The sequence below is a fragment of the Rhinoderma darwinii genome, chromosome 4, assembly GCF_050947455.1.
Source record: "Rhinoderma darwinii isolate aRhiDar2 chromosome 4, aRhiDar2.hap1, whole genome shotgun sequence".
NCBI lineage: Eukaryota > Metazoa > Chordata > Amphibia > Anura > Rhinodermatidae > Rhinoderma > Rhinoderma darwinii.
In genome coordinates this window covers 349,792,332-349,813,160 of record NC_134690.1, presented here as the reverse complement: position 1 = coordinate 349,813,160, position 20,829 = coordinate 349,792,332, and positions in this window count along the sequence as shown.

Here is a 20,829-nt window from a genome sequence, read left to right as displayed (position 1 = left end):
GTGGGGGGGCAGCGGGAGCAACCTGCATCCCTATGCCCAGCCAGAGTTCCAGGGTGATTGGTGGTAGGTCCCGGTGGGGGGGCAGCGGGAGCAACCTACATCCCTATGCCCAGCCAGAGTTCCAGGGTGATTGGTGGTAGGTCCCGGTGGGGGGGCAGCGGGAGCAACCTACATCCCTATGCCCAGCCAGAGTTCCAGGGTGATTGGTGGTAGGTCCCGGTGGGGGCCAGCGGGAGAAACCTACATCCCCATGCCCAGCCAGAGTTCCAGGGTGATTGGTGGTAGGTCCCGGTGGGGGGGCAGCGGGAGCAACCTGCATCCCTATGCCCAGCCAGAGTTCCAGGGTGATTGGTGGTAGGTCCCGGTGGGGGGGCAGCGGGAGCAACCTGCATCCTCATGCCCAGCCAGAGTTCCAGGGTGATTGGTGGTAGGTCCCGGTGGGGGGGCAGCGGGAGAAACCTACATCCCCATGCCCAGCCAGAGTTCCAGGGTGATTGGTGGTAGGTCCCGGTGGGGTGGAAGGGGAGCAGCGGGAGCAACCTGCATCCCTATGCCCAGCCAGAGTTCCAGGGTGATTGGTGGTAGGTCCCGGTGGGGGGGCAGCGGGAGCAACCTGCATCCCCATGCCCAGCCAGAGTTCCAGGGTGATTGGTGGTAGGTCCCGGTGGGGTGGAAGGGGAGCAGCGGGAGCAACCTGCATCTCCATGCCCAGACAGAGTTCCAGGGTGATTGCAGGTAGGTCCCGGTGGGGGGGCAGCGGGAGCAACTTGCATCCCCATGCCCATCCAGAGTTCCAGGATGATTGCAGGTATGTCCCGGTGGGGTGGAAGGGGGGGCAGCGGGAGCAACCTGCATCCCCATGCCCAGCCAGAGTTCCAGGGTGACTGGTGGTAGGTCCCGGTGGAGTGGAAGGGGGTCAGCGGGAGCAACCTGCATCCCCATGCCCAGCCAGAGTTCCAGGGTGATTGCTGGAAGGACCCGGTGGGGGGGCAGCGGGAGCAACTTGCATCCCCATGCCCAGCCAGAGTTCCAGGGTGATTGCTGGTAGGTCCCGGTGGGGTGGAAGGGGGTCAGCGGGAGCAACCTGCATCCCCATGCCCAGCTAGAGTTCCAGGGTGATTGCTGGTTGGTCCCGGTGGGGGGGGGCAGCGGGAGCAACCTGCATCCCCATGCCCAGCCAGAGTTCCAGGGCGATTGCTGGTAGGTCCCGGTGGGGTGGAAGGGGGAGCAACCCGCATCTCCATGCCCAGCCAGAGTTCCAGGGTGATTGCTGGTAGGTCCCGGTGGGGTGGAAGGGGGGCAGCGGGAGCAACCTGCATCCCCATGCCCAGCCAGAGTTCCAGGGTGATTGCTGGTAGGTCCCGATGGGGTGGAAGGGGAGCAGCGGGAGCAACCTGCATCCCCATGACCAGCCAGAGTTCCAGGGTGATTGCAGGTAGGTCCGGGTGGGGGCCAGCGGGAGCAACTTGCATCCCCATGCCCAGCCAGAGTTCCCGGGTGATTGCTGGTAGGTCCCGGTGGGGTGGAAGGGGGGGCAGCGGGACCAACCTGTGTCCCTATGCCCAGCCAGAGTTCCAGAGTGATTGCAGGTAGGTCCCGGTGGGGTGGAAGGGGGTCAGCGGGAGCAAACCGCATCCCCATGCCCAGCCAGAGTTCCAGGGTGATTGCAGGTAGGTCCCGGTGGGGTGGAAGGGGGGGCAGCGGGACCAACCTGTGTCCCTATGCCCAGCCAGAGTTCCAGAGTGATTGCAGGTAGGTCCCGGTGGGGTGGAAGGGGGTCAGCGGGAGCAAACCGCATCCCCATGCCCAGCCAGAGTTCCAGGGTGATTGCAGGTAGGTCCCGGTGGGGTGGAAGGGGGGGCAGCGGGACCAACCTGTGTCCCTATGCCCAGCCAGAGTTCCAGAGTGATTGCAGGTAGGTCCCGGTGGGGTGGAAGGGGGTCAGCGGGAGCAACTTGCATCCCCATGCCCAGCCAGAGAACCAGGGTGATTGCTGGTAGGTAAGGAGATCCATTTGGTGACCAAACAGCAGTGAAAATAAAAAGGCCCAAATGTCAAAGAATGACACTTTTAATACTGAAAGTGAAACATTTAAAATCAAGTTAAAGTGGGGTATGTTCAGAAATGTCAGAGACGGTAATGAGCAGCAGAGGCAGGCCGGGGCAGAGTTCCAGGGCCAGGGGTGTGACGGCAGGCAGCGTAGGCCGGGGCAGAGTTCCAGGGCGGTGGGGAGAGGACTAGGCCTCAATCCAAGGAGATCCATTTGGTGACCAAGCAGCAGTGACAATAAAAAGGCCCAAATGTCAAAGAATGCCATTTCTGCTACTGAAAGTGAAACATTTGAAAGTGAAACATTTAAAATCAAGTTAAAGTGGGGTATGTTCACAAATGTCAGAGGCGGTGGTGAGCAGCAGAGGCAGGCCGGGGCAGAGTTCCAGGGCCAGGGGTGTGACGGCAGGCAGCGTAGGCCGGGGCAGAGTTCCAGGGCGGTGGGGAGAGGACTAGGCCTCAATCCAAGGAGATCCATTTGGTGACCAAGCAGCAGTGACAATAAAAAGGCCCAAATGTCAAAGAATGGCATTTCTGCTACTGAAAGTGAAACATTTGAAAGTGAAACATTTAAAATCAAGTTAAAGTGGGGTATGTTCAAAAATGTCAGAGGCGGTAGTGAACAGCAGAGGCAGACCGTGGCACAGTTCCAGGGCCAGAGTGTGACACTGTCCGCCGATAGATAACCCTTTGCACATTATCGTCATCATCATTATCAGCAGCAGTTGCTGTCAGCCAGCTCCAGAGTGTATGAGCGGGGTGTGCTGCCCATTGCAGCCCGGGGTAGAGGAGCCGTATGCAAGCTGTGCATGCCCGGTGGCAACAGTGTATGAGCTCCACAGCGCCAGCGGTGGGGGGGGGGTCCCACTATGTCCCAAGCCGCCTGACATGTACTTCCGGTCGGCTAGGAGGTGGCATGTCACCTGGGCTGTCAGCCAGCCCCAGAGTGTATGAGCGGCGTGTGCCTGCACCCGTGGGGGGGATACAGGAGCCATGGGGAAGCTGTGCAAGACCGGGGGCAGCCGTGTAGGTGCTCTGCAGCGCCCGCTGTGGACTTCCAGGGCAAGAGCGGTAGGAGCGGCCAACTCATGCCGACCTCCTGGAACTCCCCGTCGGCTTCGCTCGCGGGTCGGTCCCGCTGATTTTTCTACCTTCATAATAAAAAAATCTTTTTTTTTTTATGGCATTTTCGGAAGCCTCAAGCCCACCTGGAGTTGCACGAGCAAGGCCACCTCGGCGTCTCCTTCCGAAAGCGGCCGGGAGCCAGTTCCGAGTATGAGCGGCGTGTGCCTGCCTTTTGCACCCGTGGGGGGATAGAGGGGCCCCTTGGGAGCTTGTACATGCCGGCAGCTTCCTTGTGGGAGCTCCACAGCGCCCGCGGCGAGTCCCGTTGTGTCCAGCCGGCTGACAAGCACTTCCGGTCCGCGAAGGATGCATGTCAGCGGCGGTGTGCCCGCTCCGGGTGTGAGCGGCGTGTGCCTGCCTATGGCATCCTTGGGGGGATAGAGGAGCCATGGGGAAGCCGTGCCAGCCCGGTTGCAGCCGTGTACGAGCTCCTCAGCGCCAGCGTCGGAGTTTGAGGGCTTTAGCGGTATGCACGGCCAACTCATGCCGACCTCCTGGAACTCCCCGTCGGCTTCTCTCGCGGGTCGGTCCCGCTGATTTTTCTACCTTCATAATAAAAAAATCTTTTTTTTTTTATGGCATTTTCGGAAGCCTCAAGCCCACCTGGAGTTGCACGAGCAAGGCCACCTCGGCGTCTCCTTCCGAAAGCGGCCGGGAGCCAGTTCCGAGTATGAGCGGCGTGTGCCTGCCTTTTGCACCCGTGGGGGGATAGAGGGGCCCCTTGGGAGCTTGTACATGCCGGCAGCTTCCTTGTGGGAGCTCCACAGCGCCCGCGGCGAGTCCCGTTGTGTCCAGCCGGCTGACAAGCACTTCCGGTCCGCGAAGGATGCATGTCAGCGGCGGTGTGCCCGCTCCGGGTGTGAGCGGCGTGTGCCTGCCTATGGCATCCTTGGGGGGATAGAGGAGCCATGGGGAAGCCGTGCCAGCCCGGTTGCAGCCGTGTACGAGCTCCTCAGCGCCAGCGTCGGAGTTTGAGGGCTTTAGCGGTATGCACGGCCAACTCATGCCGACCTCCTGGAACTCCCCGTCGGCTTCGCTCGCGGGTCGGTCCCGCTGATTTTTCTACCTTCATAATAAAAAAATCTTTTTTTTTTTTATGGCATTTTCGGAAGCCTCAAGCCCACCTGGAGTTGCACGAGCAAGGCCACCTCGGCGTCTCCTTCCGAAAGCGGCCGGGAGCCAGTTCCGAGTATGAGCGGCGTGTGCCTGCCTTTTGCACCCGTGGGGGGATAGAGGGGCCCCTTGGGAGCTTGTACATGCCGGCAGCTTCCTTGTGGGAGCTCCACAGCGCCCGCGGCGAGTCCCGTTGTGTCCAGCCGGCTGACAAGCACTTCCGGTCCGCGAAGGATGCATGTCAGCGGCGGTGTGCCCGCTCCGGGTGTGAGCGGCGTGTGCCTGCCTATGGCATCCTTGGGGGGATAGAGGAGCCATGGGGAAGCCGTGCCAGCCCGGTTGCAGCCGTGTACGAGCTCCTCAGCGCCAGCGTCGGAGTTTGAGGGCTTTAGCGGTATGCACGGCCAACTCATGCCGACCTCCTGGAACTCCCCGTCGGCTTCGCTCGCGGGTCGGTCCCGCTGATTTTTCTACCTTCATAATAAAAAAATCTTTTTTTTTTTATGGCATTTTCGGAAGCCTCAAGCCCACCTGGAGTTGCACGAGCAAGGCCACCTCGGCGTCTCCTTCCGAAAGCGGCCGGGAGCCAGTTCCGAGTATGAGCGGCGTGTGCCTGCCTTTTGCACCCGTGGGGGGATAGAGGGGCCCCTTGGGAGCTTGTACATGCCGGCAGCTTCCTTGTGGGAGCTCCACAGCGCCCGCGGCGAGTCCCGTTGTGTCCAGCCGGCTGACAAGCACTTCCGGTCCGCGAAGGATGCATGTCAGCGGCGGTGTGCCCGCTCCGGGTGTGAGCGGCGTGTGCCTGCCTATGGCATCCTTGGGGGGATAGAGGAGCCATGGGGAAGCCGTGCCAGCCCGGTTGCAGCCGTGTACGAGCTCCTCAGCGCCAGCGTCGGAGTTTGAGGGCTTTAGCGGTATGCACGGCCAACTCATGCCGACCTCCTGGAACTCCCCGTCGGCTTCGCTCGCGGGTCGGTCCCGCTGATTTTTCTACCTTCATAATAAAAAAATCTTTTTTTTTTTATGGCATTTTCGGAAGCCTCAAGCCCACCTGGAGTTGCACGAGCAAGGCCACCTCGGCGTCTCCTTCCGAAAGCGGCCGGGAGCCAGCTCCGAGTATGAGCGGTGTGTGCCTGCCTTTTGCACCCGTGGGAGAATAGAGGAGCCATGGGGAAGCTGTGCATGCCCAAGCTTCAAACTGTCACCATGTCAACAGACATGGTGACAGCGTCCCGATCGCAAAGCAGGATTCAAACAGGACCAATCAGAGTGGTCCCTGTGCCGGAAACGAGCTGTGATTGGTCAGTACTGACAGGCCAATCATAGCGCAGGAGCAGTGTTGCCTGCCTATTGCACCCGTGGGGGGAATAGAGGAGCCATGGGGAAGCTGTGCATGCCCAAGCTTCAAACTGTCACCATGTCAACAGACATGGTGACAGTGTCCCGATCGCAAAGCAGGATTCAAACAGGACCAATCAGAGTGGTCCCTGTGCCGGAAACGAGCTGTGATTGGTCAGTACTGACAGGCCAATCACAGCGCAGTAGCAGTGGTGCCTGCCTATTGCATCCGTGGGGGGGATAGAGGAGCCATGGGGAAGCTGTGCATGCCCAAGCTTCAAACTGTCACCATGTCAACAGACATGGTGACAGCGTCCCGATCACAAAGCAGGATTCAAACAGGACCAATCAGAGTGGTCCCTGTGCCGGAAACGAGCTGTGATTGGTCAGTACTGACAGGCCAATCACAGCGCAGGAGCAGTGGTTTGCCGGCATCTCCGTCTCTGACAAGCTCTTTCCTGTCAGAGAGCTTGTGAGAGACGGAGACAGGAATAAATACAGTGCGTAAGTTCAAAAAAACCAGCGATCTGCCGCTTTTCTGCCCTTTTGTGCCCACTAACCTGTTTTTAGTTAGTTAGGTAGCACAAGTTTTTCAGTATGGCCAAAAGAGTCTTTTCAGCCGAGGAAGCATCTGCAATGCTGTGTTCCGACACGGACAGCGCAAGTGAAGGTGAGGAGCAGTTCGTGCTTCCATCTTCCTCTGCATCTAGTGACTCTGAATCTGCACCCCCCAGTCGGCGTAGAAGAGCCGTAGTTCCTGATCTGCCTGAGCTGACCTGGGAAGCTGCAGAGAATTATACCCCCCAGGTGCCTGAGTTTACAGCCCGCTCAGGCATTCAAATTGAAATGACGGGTTTCAGCCCCATTGATTATTTTAACCTTTTTTTTTCAGACTCCCTTTTAGCGTTAATGGTCCAGCAGACCAACATCTATGCGGAACAATTTATCGCCCAGAACCCTGACTCTTATTATGGGAGAAGCCAAAATTGGACCCCCACAAACCTAGTGGAATTGCGGAAGTTTTGGGGCATATTTTTAAGTTTTGGCCTAATAAAAAAGCCTAGGATTAGAGACTATTGGTCCCTTGATATTTTATATAACACCCCCATTTACCGCACAGTAATGCCAAGGAAGCGCTTCGAAGCCATCCTGAAATTCCTTCATTATAATGATAATAGCCAGTGCCCACCCCCACAGGCCCCAAATTTTGATAGGCTATATAAAATACGACCATTGATTGCCCACTACTCCCAAATTTTTTCCCACGTTTATACCCCCCAGCAAAATATTTCGGTAGATGAATCCCTAGTCAGCTTCAAGGGTAGACTGCACTTCAGGCAGTATCTACCCAATAAAAGAGCCCGGTACGGCATAAAGCTCTACAAGCTGTGCGAAAGTGCCACCGGTTACACCTACTCCTTTAGGGTCTATGAGGGAAAAGACTCCCATATAGATCCCCCAGAATGCCCCCCTTTCCTTGGAATTAGTGGAAAGATCGTATGGGATCTTATCCATCCTTTACTTGGGAAAGGCTATCATCTTTATCTGGACAACTTTTATAACAGTGTCCCCTTAGTAAAAGTTCTCTTGTCCAGATCCACCTTGGCATGCGGAACAATCCGCAAAAATAAGAAGGGCCTCCCCAAAACATTGCTGGGTCAGATCCTAAAATTAGGAGAGAGCAAAGCTTTCTGCTGCGACAATCTGCTCCTCCTAAAGTATAAGGATAAAAGGGACGTCCTTATACTGACCAGCATACACGACAGCAGATGCAGCCTAGTCCCTGTACGTGGATCCACTTCCCAAGTCCCAAAACCATATTGTGTACAGGAGTACAACAAGTATATGGGTGGCGTTGACCTGTCCGACCAGGTTATAAAACCATACAACGCCATGCGCAAGACCAGAGTATGGTATAAGAAGCTGTCTGTGCATCTTACACAGATGGCTTTATACAACGCCTTTGTCCTCTATAGATATGCCAGCAGTGGAGGTACGTTCCTGCAATTTCAGGAAAAGGTCATAAAGTCCCTGATGTTTGGTAACCAGGAAGGAGAGGGCAGTTCATCTGGCTCTTCCGTCAGTAGGATAATTCCCGGCCAGCATTTCCCCACAGAAATCCCCCCCACTGAAAAAAAAAAGAAGCCCCAAAAAAAATGCCGTGTGTGTGCCAAGCGAGGCATTCGTAAGGACACCACATACCATTGTGAGACATGTCCCACAAATCCCGGCCTGTGCATGAAACAATGTTTCAAAATTTATCATACCTCCTTGGATTTTTAATTTATTTATTCATTATTCACCTTTTCTGTCTCCCATACTGGCCATGACCAATTATTAATTTTTCTACTGACCAGCCCCATTTAAAATTTGATCATTTAAAAATTGTAAAAAAAACACCTAAAACAAAACTAAAAATTCTCACTATACCCCTAGATAATTTCCTCAATGGGTGTAGTTTCCGAAATGGGGTCACTTGTGGGGGGTTTCCACTGTTTTGTCCCCTCAGGGGCTTTGTAAATGTGACAAGGCCTCTCAAACCATTCCTGCTAAATGTGATCTCCCAAAGCCAAATGGCACTCCATCCCTTCTAAGCCCTGCCCTGTGTTCAAATATCCGTTTATTACCACATGTGGGGTATTGTTTTACTCGGGAGAAATTGCTTTACAAATTTTACGGTGCTTTTTCTCCTTCAGTCCTTGTGGAAATGAGAAAAAAATGGCTAAACCTAAATTTTCTTTGAATAAATGTTGATTTTAATTTTCACGGCCTACTTCCAATAAATTCTGTAAAAAACCTGTGCGGTCAAAATGCTCACCATACCCCTAGATAATTTCCTTGAGGTGTCTAGTTTCCCAGATGGGGTCACTTGTGGGGGGTTTCCACTGTTTTGTCCCCTCAGGGGCTTTGTAAATGTGACAAGGCCTCTCAAACCATTCCTGCTAAATGTGATCTCCCAAAGCCAAATGGCACTCCATCCCTTCTAAGCCCTGCCCTGTGTTCAAATATCCGTTTATTACCACATGTGGGGTATTGTTTTACTCGGGAGAAATTGCTTTACAAATTTTACGGTGCTTTTTCTCCTTCAGTCCTTGTGGAAATGAGAAAAAAATGGCTAAACCTAAATTTTCTTTGAATAAATGTTGATTTTAATTTTCACGGCCTACTTCCAATAAATTCTGTAAAAAACCTGTGCGGTCAAAATGCTCACCATACCCCTAGATAATTTCCTTGAGGTGTCTAGTTTCCCAGATGGGGTCACTTTTGGGTGATTTGTACTGTTTTGTCACTGCAAGAGCCCTTCTAACAAAATAAGGCCCCCAAATCCACTAGGTGTTCCTTTGCTTCTGAGGCCTGTGCTTCATTCCAGTAGCACGCTACGACCACATGTGGGATATTTCCTAAAACTGCAGAAACTGGGCAACAAATATTGAGTTGAATTTCTCTGCTAAAACCTTCTGTGTAATAAAAAAATAGTATTAAAAATTTATTTCTGCCAATAAATATGAAATTTGTAAATTCCACCTCTACTTTGCTTTAATTCCTGTGAAATGTGTAAAGGGTTAAGACATTTTCTAAATGCTGTTTTGAATACTTTGAGGGGTGAAATTTTTAAAATGGGGTGACTTTTTGGGGGTTTCTAATATATAAGGCCCTCAAAGCCACTTCACAACTGAACTGGCCCCTGTAAAAATGGCCTTTTGGCATTTTCTTGAAAATGTGAGAAATTGCTGCTAAAGTTGTAAGCCTTGTGATGTCATAGAAAAATAAAAGGATGTTCAAAAAACGATGCCAATCTAAAGTAGACATATGGGTGATGTTAATTAGCAACCATTTTGTGTGGTATAACTGCCTGTCTTACAAGCAGATACATTTAAATTGAGAAAAATGCTAATTTTTGCAATTTTTCTCTAATTTTCGGTGTTTTTCACAATTAAATATAGAACATATCGAGCAAATTTTGCTAGTAACTTAAAGTGCAATGTGTCACGAGAAAACAATCTCAGAATCGCTTGGATAGGTGAAAGCATTCCAGAGTTATTACCACATAAAGTGAACATGTCAGATTTGAAAAATGAGGCTCTGTCAGGAAGGTCAAAAGTGGCTAGGGCGGGAAGGGGTTAAGGGCAGACAAAGCTAAATGACGCATTCGAACAATATTCATCATCAGAAAACCTCGTATGTCGAATTGTATTTGAAAACATAATAATCTCTTACCAAGCTGAAAATGAACTGCAATTTTTTTTATTATTTGCCTTTGAGTTGCTCTGCAGTTTCAGATAAGAGTATCAATTATTTGGTGTCTAAAATAACTGTCTAATAACAAACAATTATGAACAACATACAATAAAATTAACTGAATTGCACATTTTGGTCATTTAAGCTGTCTGAAATATCAATTCACCTAGGGCTAGATTCACACGGGCGCAACGCAACTGCAGTTTTTCACATCCGAGGTGCATCCATGCTCTGTGCTGCGGGATGCGATATCACGCATCCCCCATAGACTAGTGTCTATGGAGGGATGCCTGAAGCATGAAAAAAAGGACATGTCCTATTTTCTCACGGACCCTTCACACGGTCTGTTGAAACAACGGCCGTGTGAACGGCCACATTAAATTATATAGGTCTGTGTGATGGCGGTTGTTTAACACGTTCGTGTGAATAAGGCCTAACAGGAAGGCCCACTGATGTGTTTAATTTCTCTAACATTGATCGATACGTATAATAATTGATTAATATAGTTAGGGTAAGTTCACACGTAGCGTAAATACTGCAAATTTTCTGCAACGTATTTCATTTCAGAAAATCCGCAGCAGAATACAGTAGCAGCAAAGTGGCTAAGATTTGAACAAATCTCATGCACACGCTGCATGAAAAATCAGCCGAAAAATTATTAATAAATTGACCTGTGGTGTGTTTTTTTTAATCCGCATGTCAGTTTATGCTGCGGAATCGCTGTTTTTCCATTGCAGGTTTTCCCCATTGAATTCAATGGGGAGGTAACACCCGCAACAAACAGTAGATGTTGTGATTGTGAAAAAAGATTATACTTACCCAGATCTTCTCTACTTCTACAGCTAGTCCGGCCTTCAGGGATGATGCTTCATCCCATCTGACTACTGCAACCAATCACAGGCTGCAGCAGACACGTGGTTTGAAACGTCATTCCATTAGGCCGAGTTGCATCAGAGGGACACATCGCCATGGCTACGGGTAACTATAGGCTTTTTTAAAAGTATAGGCTTTGTTTTCCACAGCGAATATTCTGGCTGAAAAACTGCAGCACAAGTTGGTGCAGTTTTTCCACGGGAATTCCCTGCAGGGACCTGGGCGGATATGATGCGTACAATTACGCAGAGTATCCACCCTGTTTAAACATAGCCTTCCTGACTCTATCACCTTTTACTCTTTGGATTATGAAGTCAATGATTTCTGAGTGCTGATCTTGGTTCCCGTTTCCAGCTTCCAGTTTCAGTTCTTGTGTTCACATCTGGTCGACTCGTAGTGTTGCAAATCTTAGCTTTGTCTGATTGATGTCTATTCCATAAAAATAAACCCCCTTATGTTTTTTTTGTTTATTTCCATATGATTTTTATGATTAAAAAAATGTATGGACATGGAAGTTGTAGCAGATCTCATTGACTTCAGTGGGATTTTGTTTGGTGGGTCCTTTCCATTCCATTGCAGGAGACCCTAAAAAAGACCAGTCGTGTCATCTGTGGTCTTGCAAAGAATTGCAAATAAAAGTTATCTTGTTGAAAGGGTTGTCCCAACTAGATATCAGCTGTCCATATAGCGTGTTAAGAAATATGGACGTCTATCATAGAGAGGGATCCCATACTCATGAGCTCCCCTATATTGACATGGGCAGAGTTGCTATAAAGAGCAGCTTTGTTTATTCCCCTGCAGTGGCCACCTGCAGATTCAGTATCTGGACCCGCACCAATCAACCAATTCCTCTTAGGGTATGTGCACACACACTAATTACGTCCGTAATTGACGGACGTATTTCGGCTGCAAGTACCGGACCGAACACAGTGCAGGGAGCCGGGCTCCTAGCATCATAGTTATGTACGATGCTAGGAGTCCCTGCCTCGCTGCCGGACAACTGTCCCGTACTGTAATCATGTTTTCAGTACGGGACAGCAGTTCCACGGAGAGGCAGGGACTCCTAGCATCGTACATAAGTATCTGCACTGTGTTCGGTCCACTACTTGCGGCCGAAATACGTCCGTCAATTACGGACGTAATTAGTGTGTGTGCACATACCCTTACAGGTGCATTATGAAAGAGGGTTGTCCATTTGAAATAATTCCTTTAAAGGCTTTGTAAACTGTTGAAGAAGTTTTTTTTTAATGTAATGTATATTTTTGTCATCCTTAACAGTTTTCCGATATACATTCATTAACATTTTTATTTCGTTTTAGCGCTGCAACTTCCATGTATCCACTATAAATAGGAGCTGAATGCCCGCGGGGACCGAGGGAGGAGAGCTTCAGTTGATATGATGATGGAGATTTGGAGGCTTAAATGAAATGTATGGCCATACAGGTGAATTTTGCCTTTTGTGAAGATCTTTACTTTCCATCTATTGGACTGACTGCCTCCATGCAAGGATTCCTGGCACTCGCTGCCTGTTCAAGGTAAAAACCTATACGAGTTACAAAAGTGCCCTGCTTTAAAGCTCAAGATTACGAGGGCTACATATTGACCCCAAAGGTCTGTGAAAAGATTACCTATCACCACAAGATTTATATCTTACATATTGACCTTAAAGGTCTGTGAAAGGACTACCTATCACCATAAGATTTATATAAAAATCAAGGATCCGCTTATGAGAGGGGAAAAAAATACGCTGCAAATTATATCCCCTTAACACACGGGGCTATCTTCCTATTTTTGAGATTTACATTTTTTATAAAAAGAATTTCTTCAAAACACCATTACCAACCACTCTATATAGGAACTCTGGCCACTCTGTGATAAAAACAACATATATGGTTGAAAACCGCAAGTGTGAACACAACCCAGCGATTTTGCTTTGAAAATTGTTATCTTCTCAAATTTGTTCTATGCATATATGATATGTTGCATACTCATGAGGTGATATTATAGATGCATAGAGGTGCTAGTATATGTCTCTTTTCCTGGCCAGGAGAAAAATACTATTTTTCTTTGTTTTAATTGTTGTATAAATTAATATTGCCGGTATTCTCTGGATTCAAAAATAAAATATTATGTTGAATTTTATCCAACCCAAGAGTGCCTAGCTATATTTCTGGATCATTTTTCCTTACATAGCCCTAACTGAGTTATCCTGGTGCACTAACACTGCAGCCCAATGACAAGAACAGCTGTGCTAGATCTTTATATCCTATCTTTGGATGGTGTCTTTTATATTTTAGGGTTCATCTAGCTTTAAAAAAAAAAAAAAAAAGACATCAAAGTTAAGTCATGTTTCCCTCATCCAGCATCCCTACAAATGTGATTGATGACCCCAATATTTGTAATACAATCAACCTAATCCCAGGACTCAGTAGAATTTCATGATGTCTCGCTCGCACAGATTTTCTTACACATTACCCCATCAAGTACGTATGCTTTTAAGATATTTGTCGGCTTATACCAAAGATATCAGAACATTCAAGTGCGCTTCTCACAAACTCTCAAACCCTTTACAGCCTGGGTGTTCTCCTCTGCTTCGCAAAGCCCTCTAACTGCATAGATAACGTATAAATACAAGTAATTGACATATAATTATGCATTGTCCTGTGTATGCATATGTAAATTTCCCCTCTAGCAGTTGCCCTTTCTACAGAGTTGCCTATAGGCACAGGCCAACTTTGCCTACAGGTAAATATGTATTGGATAAAGAAAAAACAAAGGGCAGAGCTATAATAAATAAAAACTCCAGTTCTAATTTCATCTCCTGAAGGTTGCGGCTATCCAGGTCTTTTTACTTATCTTCCTCTACAGGTAAATCTGGACTTGAAAATGGCAAGATTTTTTATTTTATTTTTATTCTGTAGCCTTATTTGATATAATTTTGTATACAAAAAAAGGGTATCAATATCAATATGTACATATTTTTAGGTACAAGCACATGCACAATATACAGTATGTAGACATCATCTTTTTTTAGTTTGGTTTTAATTGCCAGTGCTCATTTGGCCCTATGTAGGTGTTTGCTTGGTGTCTGAAACTGGCATAAAATTAATTTGGCAGCTGACTTTTATTTGGCTTGAGCTGTCTTATCTTGTCAGATGTGAAGCTGTATTTTGCATGAAATGACTGGCATACTTCATCAGAATCCTATTATGAGAGTGTAAGGCATTGCTGCCTTAAACTCTGGACAGGTCAGGATCCTGTTTTTTTTAAATGCTGCTGGGGAACCCGCTCGATCCACTATATAAGGCTGCGCCTCCATCCTCTTCTGCCCTAGTCACTTATTTCCAAGAACTGTAAACTTTCAGTTTTGTTGCGCTGTGAATATTCGGAGAACGTGATTGGTTTATGTGCAGGGTAATGAACATACAGACAAGCAGTAGAAGACTGACTAAGGGCTGAGCATTTCATTGAATTCAGTCTTCTACTGCTTGTCTGTATGTTCATTACCCTGCACATAAACCAATCACGTTCTCCGAATATTCACAGCGCAACCAATCTGAAAGTTTACAGTGCTTGGGAATAAGTGACTGGGGCAGAAGAGGATGGAGGTGCAGCCTTATATAGTGGATCGAGCGGGTTCCCCAGCAGCATTTTAAAAAAAACAGGATCCTGACCTGTCCACAGAGTAGGGGGAGCCTACTGCATACTGTATAATTGTTGAGTTCAATGTATAAACAGTGTGTATTAAGCTATTTATCTCCCTCTAGTGGGGGTTGCAGGCAGTCAGAATTGTATCATTTTACATTATATCTATGCAGGGAATTGGAGCTCTGTATCAGAAAAATGGAGCTACAACCAGTTTACAGATATATTAAGAAATTAAACGCACTGAATTTTGGACCTTTCGATTTTTTTTAAAATGATGTTCAAAGTTGGTCGTTCACTTTAAAGCTGTTCCCATGGCCATTGCAGACACTGCAAACCGTAAAACCTTGGTAAAATTAAAAGTGACTATTAATAATGTCAATACGCATTACCTGCATATGCACATTTTACTTCTTCATTTTCGAAGCTTATGTTTGTTTGTAATAAATCTATTTTATTTCATGTCCTACTGTAGTTTATTTAGGCATTACTACTGTGTGATACACTAAACTGCATGATAGTAATTTATGAAAGGCCAATTTCTAAATAAACATAATAGTGTTCCATAAAGTTGCTCTACTTTAAACTAAATTGAATATTGATCGCTGTGTAACGTTTTTCAAAGTTGATACTTTCCATCTATGTAAGTAAAAAAAATGGCAGGTGTATAGATTTACATACTGCCAGCTCTTACCAAACCCAAATTACCTAGTAAATTACTTTGTTCTTGAAAAGGCAATTTTTTTCTTTGTTCCTCTTTAAAATATATATTTGGCATGACATACAATGAAAGCAAGATCAAGTGAACCACATATACATGAATGAAAAAACTGGTTTGTTCTAAGCTGTTTTGATACAGCATTATTATTACTGAACATCTCTGCACCGGCAATGAATGTACTATATTTTCTAATGAATAGTATGATATGACAAATGTTAAGAGGAATGGAACCTGATAAGTATAAGGTGAAAAAATGAACTGTGCTCTCTTCACTTAATCTCCTTGGATGTCAGAGATACTCTGTATTCTACTTTATCAAATTTTATACTGTTTGATTGTAATTTTTATCTGTTTTTATGCCTTTCTAGGATTTCATTGTCCAAAATGAAGTAAGTGCCAACGATCAGCCATTCGCTGAAGTACCATGACCGCTATTACAGATAATCTTGCATATCTATACAAAACAAGAGTTCACCACACCAGAAAAATGTATATAGGAGTGCAAAGCCCAAAAGAACTGGATCCAGCCATCCTCAACAACGCAAAACAAGACAAGGATAGGCAGCACATCCAAAAAAGAACTGTTTATTCACCCATGCGACGTTTCAGCTCCTCAAAGCCTTACTCCAGCAGATACTTGAGAAAGGCTCTGAGGAGCTGAAGTGTCGCATGGGTGAATAAACAGTTATTTTTTGGATGTGCTGCCTATCCTTGTCTTAATCCAGCCTATCTGGCATGAAAAAAAAATGGTAGGGTGGCCGGCATAAGCACTCAGCTGTCAGCATACAGTACTTCTTTCATATCATGGTATGTATGGAGCTTTTTGGGCAATGGAAAAACCCTATTGGCACCAGCAGCATCCCGCTAGTGGCACCATCTCTGTTTGGAAATGGAGTTTAGAGAGCGGGTTATCCATCACCATCTTAATAACAAATAGTAATGCAAAATAGCTCTCTTCCAGAGGGAAGAAAATTTACTGTAAGTCAACGTCCAATGCTTTATAGATCCTTTAAAACATGTTTTGGGTTGTCAACCAAACCAGAGACACTCTGTAGGCTGTATTGTTTTGTAGTTGTTGCTCCTCATCAGTACAGAGGAGATCTTAAATTGTCTAAGATGACATATGATGACAGAAGAAACTTCTTTGGAGTTGCTTTCTGGCATACTTATGCCAGAAAGCTTTGCCTAAAAGACTCCCTACCTTTTGCTGTATCTCCACAAGCAGCATCAGTCCTTTCATGAGGATGTTGAAATGGATTCTCAAACAGCCAATCAGAACTCTGCTGTGTACTGACAAGGAGCAACAACTCCAAAACATTACAGTCTACAGATGGCTGTCTACATTACTTACATGAATCCTACATAGGCTGAATGCTATTACATGATACTGGTGGAACAAGAACAGTAATCTGCCTTTTTTTTAGGGTAGGGTCACTCTGAATGTTCTTTATATATTTATTTCTTAATATAATGGCAAAATCACTCCCTTTACCCACAGATCTCTTGACTTTTTCAATGACTATTCAATGGCTTTTGTTGTGTGATATCACGCTGCATCAAATTATCAGAATCAAGTTGAAGATGGATACATCTGTATATTACAAAATCTGTGCTACAATTCATAAAACTCTTGATTTTATGTTCTTCTTTTGTTATGTTTGACACTATATTTTTTCTTCCATGGTCAATGCTCTCACAGCAAAGGCATTTCGTTTTGCCACATCTAAAAAAAAAAACATTATAGAAGGGAAAAGGCTAATACTTTTGATTGGCTGTTTGTTTCTCAGTCTGCTCGGTGCTACTGCATTTTTAATAGTTTTCCCCTTCTAAAAGTTATTCCTGTTTTTTTGTGGATAATTTTATTTAAAACCGAGTCATTTAAAGAATCTCCCAGTGGTTATTTAGGATCTTTCTTAAACAAATATTTCCACTATTAAATGATGTAATAAATTATCGTGGGTCATTCCTTACCTAACAGAAGGAAAACCAAAACCGCATACAATAAAAACAGGAGCGCCACGAGAAGAAGTGAATTTGTTTTGCATAATCCATTGGATATTAGCTGTAAATCCAGCACTGGGGTGAGATAAATCTCTTACTAGAAGCTGTTACTGTAGAGTAAGTGTGTGTCTCTCTGCCTCTTGTTCTCTTACTCTGCTCCTGCTCACCCATTTCCGCCCCTCTCTATAGATTTCAGTGGGCTGTGACCACATTCCAATAATAACCTGCAGGAATCTTCCTGGAAATCAGCAGAGGATTTTAATTCCCTGGCAGTCCCGCCTTATTCTTAGAACACCTTGTGGTTAAAGGGAGAGATTTCAATAACTAAATTTCAAGTATGTTAAATATATTCTGATAATAGAATTAAAAGTGAATTTACACTTTAAAACTGTCCCATCGATTTTCTGATTGGTTAAACCTGTTACCACTGGTCAGAAAGAGTCATTTTGTTACCATAGAGCAATGGTTTGACATGTGACTCTCTAGCTGCTTGTAAACCACAAGTCACAGCGTGCCTTGACAGTCTGCCAATTTTGTGGCAAGCTGGGACATATAATTTCATATAACTGACGAGCCACAGTTTGCAGACCACTGCCATAGACACATGTATTGGCCAAATTGAATATACATCTAGCTTTAGAAGTCCTGCATGCAACAACTGTAGAAAGCAAATTGCCAATGGCAAATTAACCCCTACCTTGGGCACAAAGATACACTAGCCGTGAGTGGTATTATTACAAAGTTTAAGCGTTTAGGAACTACAGCAACTCAGCCACAAATTGGCCGACCACATAAAGTTATAGAGTGGGGTTGCTCAATGCTGGGATGCATAGTCCATAAAAGTCGCCACCGCTCTGCTGACTCAATAACTACAGAGTTCTCAATCTCCTCTGGCATTAACATCCACACAAAAACTGTGCGCCGGGAGTTTCGCCAAGCACAATGCCAGTCGTCTAATGGAGTAATGTACAGCACGCTCTCACTGGACTGTGGATAGGTGGAAACGTGCTCTGTGGAGTGATGAATCACGCTTCTCTACCTGGCAACCTGATTAACGAGTTTGGGTTTAGCCAGGAGAATCTTGCCCACCTGACTGCATTGTGCCAACTGTATTGTTTGGTGGAGTAGAGATAATGCTATGGGGTTGTTTTTTAGTGGTTTGCTTATGCCCCTTAGTTCCATATGCTTCAGCATATCAAGACATTTTGGATGATTATATGCTTCCAACTTTGTAGGAACAGTTTGGAAAGGCCCTTTTCTGTTCCAGCATGACTGCCCCAGTGCACAAAGTAAGGTCCTTAAAGGCATGGTTGGGAGAGTTTGGTGTAGAAAAACTTGACTGGCCCACACAGAGCCCTGACCTCAACCCCATCGAACAGCTTTGAGATGAACGGAGATTGGGAGCCAGGCTCTCTCGCCCCAAAATCAGTGTCTGATGTCATCTTCTGTATGAATGGGCAAAAATTCCCACAGACATACTCCAAAATTTTGTAGAAGGCCTTACCAGAAGGGTAGAAACTGTTATAGCTGCAAAGGGGTGACCAACTCCATAGTAATTCCTATGAATTTAGAATGGCATGTCACAATAGCTACTGTATATGTAATGTGTAGGTGTCCCAATACTTTTGTCCATTTAGTGCAACTTGTTCTGACCCTAGTATAGAGTAAAGCTTGATATAGCGCATACTGTAAATGTCATTGTTGTCACCATAATTCATAGTTTGCTCTCCTCAAAGACAGCACACTGTGAATGAGAACATTGTGATGAAACCCAGTTGTCAGACAAATCCTGCGCCCTTTGTCTATCGTTAAAAAAACCCCGTGTCCCCGTATATAACATACACTAAGTAATGTAAATACATAAATAGTTAAATTTTTTCATGTGATATACAATGTAAAGTGCAGGTGAATATTCAGATTTCCTTTTTTCTCATACTGATGGTGTTTGACTCTGCAATTTGTGCAATCAAAACATTAGTGAGATACAAAGGAAAGCATAAAAGCTATATTTTTCCCATATTTTTCCCTTATTGTGTAGACCCCTATGTTTTATCCTTTTTATAGCCTATTTATGAAACGAATACATTTTTATGGTAATATTTTGTCAGCAACACCGAATAATGTAAGCAAACAACAGATTGCCGCTGCTATTATGCATGGCAAGTAAATCATAAAAATGAAAATTAGCTATTGTTCTGAATAACAAAATGCTGTATGTACTGTACTGCAATAGCAAAATATCCTGCAATAGGAGATGTTTAAACAACAGCGTAAAATCAGGTGCCATGAAATAACTAGAACATCTATATTATAAATGGCAAAACAGAACGCTTCAATGAAAACAAGAACATGATGAAGGTGTTGGGAGATAGGAAGATAGTTCATGTCTGCACTTTTCTTCTGATTTATACTCAAATAAACTAATACAAAAAATTCCCTGCAAAGGACCGAAGAACAAATTGAAAACGTTCTGCAGTCGGAGTGATTTCTCAGGCAGCCATAATTATTTCCTCTGCCCAATTACATCATTATACAGTATTTCATAGGCCCATTTCACAGCGCTATTAAAATGATGATACACTCATAAGTAACATTATGGCACTGTAAAATTGGATGGTAGGGATATTAGGCAGATCGTAGATGGGTGCAAGTGTAGTTTACTGCAATAGTCAGAAAAAATAATTTTGGGATAAATGTTATGAAGGAAATTTAAAAATTTATTACGTTTATGCACCCCTATTTTATTATATTAAAGTGAAATTTCTGTTTTAGACAATTATTATTTTTTGATAGGCTATAAAGCATCCGGCGGTGAACTTTTTCAATCTGATGTCTACCTTCTTAGGACAATTCTAATTTAAAGTCAGAGTCTGGTTGGGGTCCCATTTCAGTATTCTGCTAACACTTCCCTTCTTCTTGTTGTGTGATCACTGTCTATTTATTATAGTTACTTATATAGCACCAACATATTATGCAGTGCTGTACCCTCTTTAACTGCCCCCATTGGGGCTCACAAACTAAATTACCTATTGGTATGTTTTTGGGGTGTGGGAGGAAACTGGAGTACCCACAGGAAACCCATGCAAACACAGGGAGAACATACAAACTCCATGCAAATGTGGTCCTTGGTTGGATTTGAACCCAGGACCCCAGTGCTGCAAGGCAACAGTGCTAACCACTGAGCCACCGCGCTGCACTGTCTAAGCGCATTACACAGTATTGCAGCACATAATACACACTCAGGGGTGTAGTTGGCGGGGCATGTGCCCTGGGTGGCAAGGGGCACCAACAAGTTAACGCCAGGGTGTTTAGATTTAGGGCTAGTGCAGTGAACTGGGAGCCCACATCTTGCTAACCCCTACACCACTCTGTGTTATAAGTACTCCTCAGTCGTCCCCAGGGGCAGACACAGACAGCCCGGGGCCACAGTGCAAGAACAGTATATGGGCCCCTTGCGCTCCAATATCTTATCCTAGAACACCCCCTTATGTCGCTCAAAGGCCGGGTTCCCACGTAGCGTAAATGCTGCAGAATTTCTGCAACGGAATTCTGTGTGGGAATTCTGCATCGTTTACAGTAGCAACAAAGTGGGTGAGAATTAGTAAATCTTATGCCCACACTGCAAAAAAAAAAAACAACGCAGGGTAAACGTTAATAACTTGACCTGCGGTGCGGAATTTGATTCCGCAGCATGTGAATTTATGCTGCGTTTTTGTTGTTTTTCC